This window comes from Aythya ferina (assembly GCF_964211825.1).
Source record: "Aythya ferina genome assembly, chromosome: 13".
NCBI classification, from domain to species: domain Eukaryota; kingdom Metazoa; phylum Chordata; class Aves; order Anseriformes; family Anatidae; genus Aythya; species Aythya ferina.
Window position 1 is genome coordinate 17,785,666 of NC_140311.1, and position 15,126 is coordinate 17,800,791.

The 15,126-nt window shown below is 49.3% G+C and overlaps 1 protein-coding gene across 5 annotated transcripts in view; it reads right to left on the reverse strand.

The window, feature by feature from the left end:
- The window catches only part of PAK3 (p21 (RAC1) activated kinase 3), a 119,881-nt gene extending 104,755 nt beyond the window's left edge, over positions 1 to 15,126 (reverse strand). For 2 of the 5 annotated variants that reach the window (XM_084535067.1, XM_084535069.1), the window contains exons 1-2: positions 4,318 to 4,509; positions 1,225 to 1,360 (exon numbers count right to left, since the gene is read on the reverse strand). The gene's annotated coding sequence lies outside the window, so the exon portion shown is untranslated. Of the gene's footprint in view, positions 1 to 1,224; positions 1,361 to 4,317; positions 4,512 to 14,960 lie in introns of those variants that run through there. The other 3 variants (XM_084535068.1, XM_084535070.1, XM_084535071.1) reach the window with 3 other exon arrangements.

Here is a 15,126-nt window from a genome sequence, read left to right on the forward strand (position 1 = left end):
AGGCTTATCTTTATACAACACGGTTTGGGAAGTGATATGAATACTTACTGCCTTTCTTTGCTCCCTGCAAACTCCCCATGCTGCTCTAGTAAGAGGCCGTGGTAAAACAAACTACACACACATCGCTTCTCAAAGGAGGCACCGATGCCCTAAAGTAAATAAGCTTTTAAACCCCTGTGCATTGAAGCACTTGCTGGGCCTTAGGCAGGGGGAAAACAAGACAAACTACAGCTGTGAAATATGAAATAAGACAGGAATGAAAAAACATTCCTTTCTCCTCAGGAAGCATATGCAGAGCTGCAAGCATTTTGATCCACTCATTTAAATTAGGCCTTGCAAATCAGCTGCCACACTCACAGAGCTGAGAAACTGCTCTCGCTGAGTGCATGCAGCAGGGGCCTGTAGGTGGAAGGTGTCCCAGCAACACCTGGAGGTGAACAGGAGGGAGCAGTCCTGCTCTGCCCACCTCTTCCGCTGCTGTGGCTGTGCTCAGCTTCCTTCCCCTGCCCCAACCCTGGCATCTGCTGGAGATTTTTCTGCTTTGAGATGTAGCACGACTGTGCAAGGAAGGATGCAAAGCACACCACGAGATGTTTTGTGAGGTTTCATCTTTTAATCTGCAGGTACAAAGTCAGCATTCACAGGAGCTCAGGGAACAGAGCATCTGGTGACTAGGAGCGTGCACTGCAGCTCGCCTCCCGGCCAGCAGCCACCCCAGCATCCCGCTCCCATTAAGACCAGTTCTGCTCAGCCTTCTCCTGGCTGCACGTGACAGAGGGTGAGGTTCCCCCCTGCTCTCAACATGCCTTGCTCCTGGAGCCCACCCACCACACCTCGCTGTAGGGAAAGCCTAATTCCTGCTGCCTGGTCCCTGGCTAGCAATGAGCTTGGATCCCCAGCTGGGCTGGTGCACCGAGCAGCAAATGTCACCCCATGTAGGGGGAAGGTCAGAAGGGCTGTTTTCCAAAGCACTGGTGTAACACCAGGATCTCAGCATCTTCAAATACCTGCCCAGGAACCAAGCACCTGGCTCAGTTTAGATCACGTCAGAGACATGAAGATAATCAAGATGAAAGCTGAGCCACTGACAGCATCCAGCATTTCTGGGAGGCCATCCTTGTCCCCTGGCCTTCCCGTAACACTATTTTTCCTATCCAGTCTACACGGAAAAATATAAGGACCAAGAGTGACGTGCGCAGCCACCAGCTCTGAATTTGTCAATACCTGGTTCTGACCACTTGGGACTTGCCTCGCTCATCAGGTCCCAGTTGTTGCTGTCAGTGGTCTTCCGAAGGAGCAACACATCTTATTTCAAGGGAAGGAAACCTTGTACCGGGTTGACTGAGCACTTTTGAAATACCTGGCAAGAGAAGACGTGAGGAATACCAGAACTTAGCTTGAATGTTTTCCTGCTTCACACCATGAGCGCTGTTATCACCTATGCATACAGGCAGCAGCAATGTGCAGGCAGAGCAGATTTTTTGGTCAAGCCCTGAAAAAGTCATGAATGGCAGATAAGAACAGGCATTTCTCTAAGTCCTCTCTGCCGTACACTGGTAGAAGCACCCCTGCAGGTACTCTTCAGTCCCAGCTGTGTGAGCTGGAGGTACTGCCTCCAAGGCTTGATGATCCTCAGGGGTCCCTTCCAGCCCGGGCTATTTTCCAGTTCTGTCAATCCAAGATCTGGTAAGACAACAACAATTTTACTTCAGGGCACTTTGAGGTTTCAGTGCCTTCTACAGGGAGACAAAAATCTATTTCAGCCTTTTAACATAGCAGAACCATTCTGAAGCATCATCCACATTTAAACGTTTTTCCAATCAGGATGTGCAAACCTGGCCATTCTCAGACCCAGCTGAGACGTGATGGGTTCACCTATCAGTCCCTGATGTGAGGTGAAGCAGCCCTGACAGATGAGTGACCTTCAACCTGTAATAACTGGTTCATTGCCTGCGTTTTCTCTGCAGATGCACCTGTATGACCACATTCACCAGCAGGTGCACCCACACACCGAGCAACTCCAGCTCAGCTGCTGGCAGCAACCCCTGTGAGCCGGCTGACAACACAGCCCCAGTCGGGAGGTGCCCTGCTTTACAACAAGCTGAGCCTTCTCGGTCACTGAGAAACTTGTGTAATGTAAGCTTGTACCGGGATTTGGATATAGGAGACAAGTTCAACACCTCAGTTTAGAAGAGCCAAAGTAAACCTTGCCTGCAACCAGGTGATCAGGCCCAGTCAGCATGGGTTTAGGAAAGGCAGGTCCTGCTTGACCTGATCTCCTTCTGTGACAAAGTGACACGCTGGGTGGATGAGGGAAAGGCTGTGGATGTGGTCTACCTTGACTTCAGCAAGGCTTTTGACACCGTCTCCCACAGCATTCTCCTCAAGAAACTGGCTGCTCTTGGCTTGGACTGGCACACGCTTCGTTGGGTTAGAAACTGGCTGGATAGCCGGGCCCAAAGAGTCGTGGTGAATGGAGCCAAGTCCAGTTGGAGGCCAGTCACTAGTGGCGTCCCCCAGGGCTCGGTGCTGGGGCCGGTCCTCTTTAATATCTTCATCGATGATCTGGACGAGGGCATCGAGTGCACCCTCAGTAAGTTCGCAGATGACACCAAGTTAGGTGCGTGTGTCGATCTGCTTGAGGGTAGGAAAGCTCTGCAGGAGGATCTGGATAGGCTGCACCGATGGGCTGAGGTCAACTGCATGAAGTTCAACAAGGCCAAGTGCCGGGTCCTGCACCTGGGGCACAACAACCCCAAGCAGAGCTACAGGAGCTTACGAGGAGCGGCTGAGGGAGCTGGGCTTGTTCAGCCTGGAGAAGAGGAGGCTCTGGGGCGACCTTATCGCTCTCTGCAGGTACCTTAAAGGAGGCTGTAGCGAGGTGGGGGTTGGTCTGTTCTCCCACGTGCCTGGTGACAGGATGAGGGGGAATGGGCTAAAGTTGCGCCAGGGGAGGTTTAGGCTGGCTGTTAGGAAGAACTTCTTCACTGAGAGGGTTGTGAGGCATTGGGATGGGCTGCCCAGGGAAGTGGTGGAGTCACCATCCCTGGAGGTCTTTAGAAGACGTTTAGATGTAGAGCTCAGTGATATGGTTTAGTGGAGGACTGGTCAGTGTTAGGTCAGAGGTTGGACTCGGTGATCTTGGAGGTCTCTTCCAACCTAGATGAGTCTGTGCTTCCCCCTCCTTAGTTTGTCTTCCCCCGACTTACACTAGCACTGCACTGACAGGGGGCTGCTTGAACAAGGACTCTTTCCCGCATGTAAGTAAGGCCAATAGGTAAGGAAGAGGAATCAAAGGGCAAGTATTACCTACAGTCATCTCTAAAACAACCTTTCATATCCTGCTGTTCAGCTTAGGCCTCCAGATACAAGTATTTTCTCCTCTATGCATGTCTCGGGGACTTCCTTCTGATATGTACAGCACGGAGACCAAACCACAACCAGCTATTTTTTAGATATATTTTTTAAGTACAGATTCATCCAGAACTTCAATGAGAGCATACATATTTTTCTCTTTGCCAAAACATACATATAATGTTAGCTCCAACTCCACGGGATGTTACCTGGCATTGGCACAACCTGCCTGAACGCTGGGCCCGGAGAGGAGAAGCCTCTCTCCTCTTTGCCTGCACTGAAGGAGAAGAGGGCTGGCTCCATACCTCCAGTGCTCCAAGAATAAGCACAGGGCACTACCAAGTGCCTGCACTAACTCTGCTGTACTCTGAAGTATTTGAGACAGGGATGGGAAAGAACAACAGCATTGTGCAACAAGCCCCTTCCACAGCGCAATTAACTCTCATTTCCCTTGGCCCTGGAGTCCTCGGCTCCTTCACTCGGCACTGAAAGAAGAAACTGAAAGCTCTGGGGGCAAGGGAGGGGATAAAGGCAGCTACTGGAAGTTGTTCTCCCTGACGGCTGTACATTGCTTATTTAGGCAGGAATAGGAGATGGTTGGTTTGTTGGTCATTTTTTCCATCAGAGGTCACCATAAATAAACTCCACACACACATCACGTCGAAATGGAGAGGTCAGGAGACTCAGGCTCACAAACCCCAAACTATGCTCCCACCGGGTCACCCAACAGCCTCCAGCAATCCGCTCCTTTCCCATTCTGCCACAAGACGCTCTTTCAGGGGGACCCCATGAAATGCTCATCATCAGCGCCTGTCACACTGCAGTGCCACTGCCCTGCTGTCTCCTCACGCCCCTACAGCACCTTCCTTCCCCTCTCACTCCCCCCACGAGCAGTTTGGGACCGGGCTGAGCACAGCCCTGCTGCCTTCAGGCCCGGGGATCCCAGCACGGGGCCAGCCTCACCTCACTTCACCACCTGTGAGCTGGGAGCCAGGAGGAGACCTTCTGCTGGAGCCTGGCCCTCAGCTCAGGACCCGTCCCACAGCACTGACAAGGGTGAAGCAGGCTCACGCAGCTTCCCGTGCCCTGCTGCTCCTGTGGCACGCCCAAGGCAGCAGGTCGGGCAGATCTAGCTCACTGGCTGCCCATCAAACCATCCTGGCTGCTCTCTCACAGGTACTTATAATGAGCAATCTACGTACTCAGGTGCTGGAACAGAAGGAATTGCTTTCTAATTAGAGCCACAGACACCAGGAGAACTATATAGCTAATAAGCACAAACAGAATCATCATTAGAGGAGACTTTATTAAGATGCAATTGAGACTGCAGACATTTGTTCTGCCAATAAGCTTAGGTAAAACTGATGCTTTGTATCCTTTAAACCTCAACTGGTTTAATCAGACTAGCTGAGGATATTTGATACCTCATCCCCTTGGCTTTTCTAAAAATGATCGCATCGTGTGTCCTATTTATTAATTGTGATTTATATCAAGATATTCCTCTATTTCTCTAGGGGGTATTTACAGAAGTTAAAATGCAGAGCCAGCCAATAAATCCATCCTGCATGTAACGAAATGACCTTCCTAGGAAGCAAAACCCATCTCCCTGAAAAGCCGGAGAGGCCTTTGTTGGGTTTGCCGAAGCTAACTGCAGCTTGAAAGATGGCATCTTTGTCTAAGAGGCTGGAAAAATTGGTAGCTATCACGTTTGAGTGTATTATTAAAAGTGACAATTATCTCTGTATGCTTACAATTGCAACTTCTGATTTCATAGACCCTAACAAATGCACCGCGGCTGTTCTGGATGGCCTAGCATTAATAAAGCAAACCAATTTTGAATGCCCAAGGCCGGGACTTCAGGGACAGCAGATGGTGCCCAGGATACCCATTCTCACATTAGCATGAGAATAGCATGGAGTGGGTCACAGATTGCCTTTAAGCAAGCTTTCAGTTGTCCACACAATCTCTGCTTCCTACCAAATGAGACAACAGCATTGCTTCGGTTTGTAATGTAGGTAATCAGTGCCTCGTTATATAAAATGCATTTCACGAGCAAGTCAGGCAATAAAGAAGTGCACCTTCTTTGTAACAAGCTGTGCTCTGTAAGCACCTGATTCAAACTTTGGACACAACAAAAGGAAGCGAGCAGTACTTGATCCAATGCATGAAAACACTTCTGGACAAATGACTTAGAGTTCTTGAAATTAGATTTTTTTTTTCTTTCCTTAAATTGCCTCTAATTTTATGTGCAATCAATTGCAGCTGTAATTGCTTGCAAGCACAAATGGCAGCATTTGGAGATCCAAGGTGACTAAAATTGAGGATGAGAACACACTCCAAATACAAATTTGGAAGCTCTGCCTCAGATTCTTTAAAAAGCACATTAAATCTGTGTGCTTACCTGGATTAAAAACAAACAAACAAACAACAACAACAAAAACGGAGACTCTCCTTATCACACAAGAGGCTTCACCCCAGTCGTAATTTATGCCTCAGAGTTAAGTTAAAAGCAGCAAAGGCTTGGACTTTCCAGACAGAATCTCAAACTGATATTTAGGATATCATATGCACCCTCCCGTGAGATATTTCGCCTTTCGAGTAAACATAGTTAGGTTCCACTCTGAACAACATGCACCACTGACTGTGTGCTTGGTATCTCCCTATTAATAATGAAAAGAGTGTTGTGTGTTTAGATGTCTTCTTGGCTGAGTTCATTCAGATTTCTGAATGAATTAATTAATAATTGATTTCTGATTTCTGAAGATACGATTCTGCAGTCCTTTGCAGTTTGCACTTGTCCCTTGGACAGGGATGCTACACGAGTTTCCTTTCCTGGCTGGTTATTAACCATCAAGAGGATGTTTCAGCTCCACTCGTCACACACATCAGACAAATCTAATCCAGAAAAAAACTACAAGAAGAAGTAAGTTTATCAAAAAAGGGAAGTGCATTAATTGAGATTGCCTACTACCTCATGAGCGCTCTACAAGAAAAGGCACAGAAGGGCAGAGCTCGCTTCTTCTTTCTCCGTCCAAGAAATGAGAAGAAAAAAAGGGGAAGGGTGCTATTTCCACTCAGAAAACCAAGGGATTAAGAAGAGGAGCTGAACCAATCCACACTGGAGGCCAGGTTGCCCAGGGCCTCGTCCATCCTGGCCTTGAGCACCTCCAGGGCTGGGGCCCCCCCAGCTGTGCTCACCACTGCACTGACTCAAAAACTGCAGCCTTGGCTTCCCTTGCTTGGGTCACCCTTGAGAACCCCTCAGTGGGAAGTTCAGAAGTGAAGACTGGGATAAAAACTATGCTGGGTTTCAAAGAGATGGTTGATTTCATTCCTAGTTAAAAGAGCAAAAATCTAGGATCACAGTGCCGTGGAGTCACTAGAATGGATGCCGGCAGGCTCAACAAGCCCTTCATTTCCCAGGCTGTTCTCTGAAACAAGCCTGTCCCTGACAAGGAGCTAGCAAAGACAAGTCACTCCACACCACAGGCACACCCCGGATTCCAGACATGGGTGATGGTGAGGCAGCTGAGAATTACAGATTTACACACAACACAAACTGGCAGCAGGAACAGACGAAAATCCTTTGTTGATGTTGCTGTTCTTGTTTCTCATGTAACACAGTTTTCATTCCCTAAAGCCAATGCACTAATTGCCAACTGAAAATAAGTCATCTCATCATCTTACTTGAATAAATACCAATAGTTCTTGAGCGTGACTGGAAAATTCATGAAGCCCTATCTGGGCAGTGAAAACACATAACTATTTCTGTATCTTGCTCAGCAGAATACTTGCTAAATGAACTGCCTGAAAATGATAGTTCTCTAGTAACATTTTGGGCTTGGGGAAAGCATCTGCATAAACTGGGGGTTGCTTTGGGTCACGAGATCACTGGACTCCACTGAATTCTGAGTGTCCTTCCTTGGAAGAGGACTGATAAAAGCTGGGGACTTCATGGTTGACAGACGAAATATGAAAAAACACTGGGGACAGGGACTGAAACCTGGATCCCTATGTAATCTCAAGCAAATCTGCATAGGGCTTACTTTTCAGGATTGTTGAGCTTCAAGGATTTCAGTTTTCACTCAAATTCTTTCTAGTTGGATATTTATGGAGATGACAGTTCTAAAAAACAATATCAAATGAGAGCTTGCAACCCTGCCAGTGGCACATAACCTGCTGGAAAGAAGTCAATATTCAGCATTGCTTAATGGAGAGAAAACATGAATCTAGCAGCATTTCTTGACACTACCTTTGGGGAAAGAGCTCCCCACCGCTGCAGGTGTCTCCTTATGAGCGGTTCCCAAAGGCGAGCAGATGCAGGGGCAGTAACACCTCCTGGAGGGGCAGCTTCAACCCCTCCTGGCACTGCTAAGACCCCACACTCACTGCGGAGTGAGACTGAGAGAAAGGAAGAAGACAAGCCCAAATATTCCAGTAGAACACTGTATTTAAAGATGTTATGCTGCATTTGTGCTGGATATTTATAGCCGCAGAGCTGGGATGATGTCCATAGAAGAATTATTTTTATATGATCTCTAATATCTCATTTACTCCTCTCAGATTCTGCTAAGTAGCCAAGCTGGGGTGGTCTAATGAAAAAAAAGATAATACTCTGTAGCTAAAGCACTGCAGGCAAGTGTTGAATGTTCTGTAAAAACATAAACAGCTTCTTGCCTGCAAATCTCCTCTCCCTCAGATTTCTCATCTTTCACCCCTCAGTTCCCAAGATACTAGAATTTCCTCCATTCTGTGGTTACCTGGAGTTTTCTCATGGAAACAAGCACCAAACAGATTATGAAGAAAACAAACAATAGGCAAAAATCCCCTAAAAACAGCCCTTCGGCTTATTCCTCCCTATTCTTCCTGTGCAGGCTCAGAGCCAAAGATCCTCCAGTGACAGCTGAGGAGATCGGTGGTAAATGCAGTTAGCTGTTAGCAGAGGAAAAATCTTAAACAGCTTTTGATAAAAATTAAAGGTAAAAATTAAAAAAGGGCTTAAACAAGTGACTTCTTTATTAGTTAACAATACAAACAATGTCCTGACAATTAAGATGGGCAGTTTCTCTGACCCCATGGGAAAACCCTAGAATACAAAGCTTCTGTCCCATGGCTGCCGTGACTTGGGGGTGGGATGGCAGGAAGGAAACCCCACGCCGTGACGAAACCTCAAGTCATCTGTCACGGGCACGTGCTCTCCCCTTGCCTGGAAGCACCTGGCCGAAGCTGAACGAGGAGGATATTCCACCTCGGTCCGGCCGTGAGGAAGGGCTTCCAGTGAGTGGCAGCTACACACCTGCCAGGCCCAAACGGGCTGCACTTACCGAGCTTTTATGTCATTTGCCTCTGGCCATCCTTGCGAAGAGCGAGGATGAGTTTGCATGGTTTTCACAAAGACCTCCAAGAGATAAATACAAACAAGTTTCTAGCTGGAAGAGGCAAAGAGCAGCGAGGCTAATTGAGCAATCCAGCCTCTCACCGCAAGGTCACGGGAGAGGCAGGGACAGCAGCAGATGGTTGCAGTCCTGTGGTCTCAGCACGAAAGGTATCTACCAGTGATCTCCCGGACAGGTTTGCCTTGCCCAGGGGCATTCAAAGATGGACCAAACTCTTCTACGTGCCCCTGCTACAGGAGCTGCATGGATGTGCACAGAAGGTTGTTTCGGTGACAGCCTTCAGGGCTGCTTGCAGAGCTCCTCTGTCTTACCGCCTTGTTTGGTTTTAGGCTCTTCCCAACTTTTAGTTTAAGCTGAAGGCTCCGGTTCATTGTTTCTCAGCAATAAACTGGTTGCCTTAAGAAGACTAATCAAAGTTTGATGAGGCCCTTGTGCAATGGAAAGACTGATGAGATATATTAAAGGATAGGTGTGGGGCAAAAGCGAAGATAAGAGCAAAAACTCCCACTGAGTTCAATGGAACTATGATTGTTGTTTTTAGGCATATCTTTTCCCAGGGCTCTAGCTCACATTTTAGTGTATTTGTGTAACTACCTCAGTATCCTGGCAGACATTCATGGTAACCTCTCCTATGCTTTGTTTAACTTCTCTGTGTTTGCCAATAACACCACGAAACGTTTTTCTGGCTGCAGCATGCCCTCATATCCGTGCTCCACCAGGCTATGAAACCATAGCTTCCACTAAGAAATGGGCAGATTGAAGTAAATAAGACATTTTCTTTGTACACCACAGATAACTAAAACCTAGAACTCATCAGCCAGGCAGTCATCCAGACCAAGAACTTAACAAGATCAAGGAAAAGGGTTAGAAATGCCGATAAATACAGCCTCCAAAGGAGCCTAGAGAGCTGTTGCCCAGGACATCCCCATGCTCACTGTCCTGCACCTGTGCTGCTCAGCTCAATTTAACCCCACAGAAGGGTGCCGTGCCCAGCCTCAGCTCTGCCAGCCCAGCCCCGCGTCATACGTCCATCCACACGTGGGATGAAAGCGATGGTTTTGGTGGCAAGAGCTGGGAGAAGGGCAGGGGAGAGTGGCAGGCAGGCAGGAGTCACCATGCGAGAACAGAAAGCTCTCCGTGATACTTGCTTTCTTACTCTTGAAATTCTTCAGCAGTGGAGATGCCGCAGCCCCCCGAGGCAGCCAGTTCTAGGATTCAATGTCAGCGCTGCTGGGAAGCTTTCTGCACTTTCTAATGGTAAACTTTTGGCAAACATATTACATGTCATGCTGGTCTCTGAAGGCAAAAACGAGCCGTAACGTGAGGAAGTGGACTGACCCACACATTCCTGCAGCAGGGTTTTTGTGCTGTCCCCTGGGCCACCCAGGACCGCTGCTATCAGGCTCAACAGCCCAGCAGGTGACCTTCAGACCCGCTCTAACAGGGCAGTTCGTAGGCTGCCACTAAAATAAAGCAGTTTGCACCAGTTGCCAGACAGCGGGGCAGCTTTTCCAGCTGATCCTCTGCCTTATTACGTAAGATTTACTGTCTGCTTATTGCCCTCTGCTACCCTCTGCATGAATTAGCCATTACGGACTAGAACAGAAATTATTACTGAAAATTCAATCAGAGCTAACTGGTTTTTAATCCATCGTCATGTTCAGGTCAAAGTGCGTTAACCTGCTTGGGCTGTTGGAAGGGATTTCATTGACAAACTCTGTGCAACCCACCAGCATCACGGACAGGGAGCAGCGGCCAGAAGGTGAGAGGCATGGGGAAAACTGAGTCTGGACATCTCCATTTCAGGTTTCACAAATGCTACAGTTAGGAGGAGGCATTAAGCATTGCTTCACCTACAAAGGAGGGTTTATATCCCACATGGCTTCATCTCTGTTCTGCTTCGGCTGACACAAGTCCCAGAGCTGTGGGTGCTGGTGATGTGAGGGCAGAGGTGACCCACACCATTCCCCTCCTGCAGAAACCTGTCACCTCTGGCATGCTCGATGCTCCTGGGCACAAGCCAGCCTGCAAGAAACGCCGCCAGCGGACAGTGCCCGAGGTTCGAAGCCTGTGAGCAGTGCTTGGGGCACTTTCGGGCAGATTGGTGTTGGTGAAGGAACTGCCTTATGGCATACAAATACTAAGAGATGGACCCACTGCAAAAATGAGTTCTTTACAGCAAGACCTGCCAACGAATGGGTTTCAAGCACTTGAAACTGCAAGAGCCTCCCAAAAAAAAACCAACCAAACAACAACAAAAAACAACAGGTGGAAGGAGACACATTCAATCAGCGCTTATTCCAGTCCTGTCGCACAGTCTGCAGTCTGCCCCACACTGATGGGTCTGAAGGCAGAGCTTAGGAGGCTCTGTGACACCACCAGACAGGTTCGCCACAAGGCTAGAGCTGTGCCCATCCCAAATTCCCATCAACACTGGGAAACACCCCAAAACACTGGGACCCAACATCCCAAACACTGGGACCTCACTGCACCACACACACTCTTGTGCTGCAAATGCTGCCTCCAAAATCCAGTCTCAACAAGCAGAGGAAAAAAAACACAAGTTAGAATACATAAATCTGTAAGGCTGCCTGCAACCAGCAGCTGCTATAAAAAGATCCCTTTCACATCTCTTCTAGCCTCGCTCTATCAATCTATATATACCTGGATCTAACAGGAAGGTATTAGAAAAGTGGGACTCTTGGGAAAGGTGCACAGGCAAAGGTAATAGCCAACAGACATGCTGAAACATGGGAAATTCTGATTAAATACTGGATTTTTCATGAGGATGGTCAAAAACGGGATCAAAGAGGTTATGAGATCTCCGTTCTTGGAAATATTCTTAATTCAACTGAACAAAGTCCTGAGTAACCTGCTACAAACTGGCCCTGCTTGGAGCAGGAGGCTGGACTAGCTGACCTCCAGAGGTCCCTTCCATCCTAAAATACCCTACAATTTTTCCTGGGTATATTTGGGGCCACACCAAAGGACCTTAGTAAATATTAATACACATTTATAATACTCAAATGTGCACTGATGAAGAATGGAAGCAGAATGCTGCTGCTCAGCCGGGATAAACGACAGCGCTCCCCACCAAACACCCACCAAGGTCAGCACCTGCACCCGAGAGCTTTACGCTCAGAAACCTTCCCCAGGGCACTCTGTGAACGCTTCGGGCCCCATGGCCCCAGCACGCTCAGGGGAGTGCCGCACACCCCCTGCTCTGCTCCGTGTCTGGGCTGCGTGGCTGGGGACAGCTGGGTCCTTGAATCCCCATCACAGTGACATCTTCTGGAGCAGGATGTGCTGGAAGAAAGACTACTGGGGAGAACAACTGGAAGCAAAAATCATACAGGTTCTCAAAATGCAGTTCATTCTGCCTGAAGGGCTGAGGGCAATTTTTAGGGCACTTTTCTAACCTTAGAGAGCACTGTGAGAGACCGCAGTACTTACGTGTACTAGAATAGCTATGATCTGATGATTTAAAGTGATACCTATTGATGCCCAAAGGTATTTTCAGGCCCCTGCTTTCTTTGCTGAGTGTCTGTTTTCATGGGGTTGTTTTGCCAACTGCTGACAATCTGTTGAGAAATATCAGGGAACGTGAAATCTGGAGGTGTATCAGTGTGCGAGCGTCCACCTCCGTGAAAATAACCCTCAGGAATGGCAATCAGCCAGAGATGCAGTTTGAAGCCAGCTAAGATACAAATAAATATTCATGTCAGTGGAGGATTTGAGATTTAATGCCATTCTGCTAATGCAGATAAATATTCCGATTCCCTTGGCTTCTGTAGATTAAGCCCAGTTTAAAAGAAAAATCTATACAATGCCATTCAAATCACACCGCTGCTGCTGGGGGCTTGGGGAGCTGGGGCAGGGTTGTGATCCTAACCCCTCGAGAGCCAGATGAAATCCCTGTGATTCCAGCATCCCCAGTGGGAGGCAGATTCGGCCACACTTCCCGATGGACTCCGGACCGCTGGAGTCCCTCCGCGACACCCGGTTCACAGAGGAGCTGCAGGTAGTGAGCTAGAGCTAACCTGCTGCCACCGCTGCCACCAGGTGAGAGCAGCAGCCCCACATCACCACCTACCTGGCTCCAAGCTGGCGTTCCTCTCCACCGACCGAGAAGCAACAGTCGCGCCTTGCCTCCACCACAAACTGTAGGGGCATCACGAGCAGAAGGGACCTCAGAAGTTATGCAAAGGGAAGCCGAGTGAAAGAAACTGATTCCCCTTTCTCTGCAGATCCACCAGCAAAAGGATAACCGTACCCTACGGGCTGCTCCCAAAACTTGTGGCCAAGCACAGCGTCAGAGCACACAGCGGCCGGGCGCTAGCAGGTAAGTCACTGAGCTCGCCCCCGTTGCGAGTCAGCAGCCCGATTCACGTGCTCCACAACAGGAGCTTTAAACTGTTCGCAACACACCGGCAGGCTTCATGGAAGGAAATGAGCAAGACAGCAGATGGACTAATTGTTTTGGTTTTCATCTTTCTTTTTTTTTTTTTTTTTTTTTTTTTAATTCTCAGCCTGCTTTACCTCCCTGCTTCTTATTTCTTCCATCCTGCTGTCAGAACAGAGCATGCTGTGCCGTATTTTCATTTCTGTACGTTTCTGCAGACTCGACAGCTTGCACTTTCTCTTCCCTCTTGTGGCTGGTTCTGAAAAGGCCCTTAAGAAAGGAAGGTGAGCGGTCCCGAAACTGCCCCTGACATTTGGGGCTGGCCGGACAGGGCCAAAGAGAAGGGCACGGGAAGAGCTCGTGCAGCCCCATGGCTGTGACAGCCCAGGGTCTTTTCCACAACCTTGCAGTACACTTAGCAAATCCCTTCCCTTACACATTAAATCTAAGGAATAGTGAATTGAGCAGGCTTCTGGCAAGACTTCCAAAGTAGAAGGCTCGGCTACCAGGATATAGATTTGAGGCATCAAAGTGCTCTGCAATTCAAGGTGCTCGGCACTCTTAGACATCAAACAAATTTTAAAACGTAAATGAAGACAAATATAAACAGAGCCAGCACACTTAGGATTCCCAGTTAATAAGCTAAAACTTACAGGAATGGCCACACCTGTTCAGCTCGTCGGCCTCTCTATGCTGTAAAACATACACTGGAGCTCACGGCTGTCAATGCATTTACTCCTGTGGTTAAAGACACAGTTATCCTAAGCTGAGCTTTCGAAAAATCCTGACAATTCCCACTCAAATGAGAATCCCTTAAAGACATGCAGACCACAAGTTTCATCTTTGTGAGGAAAACTATTCACAAGTGAGAGTACAACAGTTTGTTAGTGCAGGTACTTCTTAAAAAAGGGGGGAAAAGATGGCACATGCTCCAGCAGCCAGTGAGCCATCCCTCCTGTGAGCTCGGGAAGTTACTGACTGCTGCAGCAAAGTTTCTGCATGGTCTCAGTGCTCCTCTCTCTGCTGGACAGCCTGCCCAGCAGCTGGCAGGAGAGAAAGCCCAAATGCTGCACCAAAGTGGCAGCAGCAAGGATAAAGAGAAGCTCTGCCCCCATCCCAAGGGGTCTCATTTAACTCTAGCAGAAATGTGCAGTGCCCATCTCAGTTTGGGGTATTCTGCTCACCCTTACCAATCTCAAACCACTCGGCCAGCGTGGGGTGATCCCTCAGGCTAGGGCACGGTTATCAGACCCAACCCAGAGGGCTGGATGTGCAGACTATGCACTATGGCAGGGCAACACGGGGAGCTTCAGGTTGTGACTGGCTTTGAAGGCAGCCCCATCCCACTTCTTCTCCTCCCGTGAGTCTGGAGGTGGCTCACGCTCAGACAGAAAAGACCATCCGGGCAAGCCTTCAGCTTGCAGGAGAGCCAGAAGCTGGAAAATGCTTGATCTGTGGAAGGCGACTCCTCTGCAAGCCTCGGCCAGGGAAGCTGCTGCAGGCACCTCTGGCAGGGGGCCCCCAGGAGCCTGCAGCCCCCTCAGCCCCGCTCCCCGCTGCTCCCCGCTCCCCGCACCTGCCGGGCACACCCGTGGGGCATTTTCCAGGCCCACGACGCTCCCAGGAGCTTCATGCTGAGCCCCACGGCAAGGGAGGCTCGGGCGCTTGGAAGGCAGGGGTTTGGCAGCTCGCTGGGAGGCCTGGGGAGCAGCTTGGGGGCTCTGCCCCATCCCTCCCGGCCTGCAGCCCCGTGCCGGTGCCCTGCCTGGCCTTAGTGGCTGCGGGGGGTAACAAAGCAAAGGACAGACCTTCTCGCCGGCCTCTTCCACGCTGGGGAGGCCGCGCTCGTCCTCCCGGCTGCGGCTGCCGGCGGGATGCTCGCAGCGCCTCAGCGGCTCCGCATCGTGCCGCTCGCCCGCGGCCCCTTTCGGTTCCTCTCCCCCTCCTCCCTCAGCTCAGGGGGGGCCAGAAAGG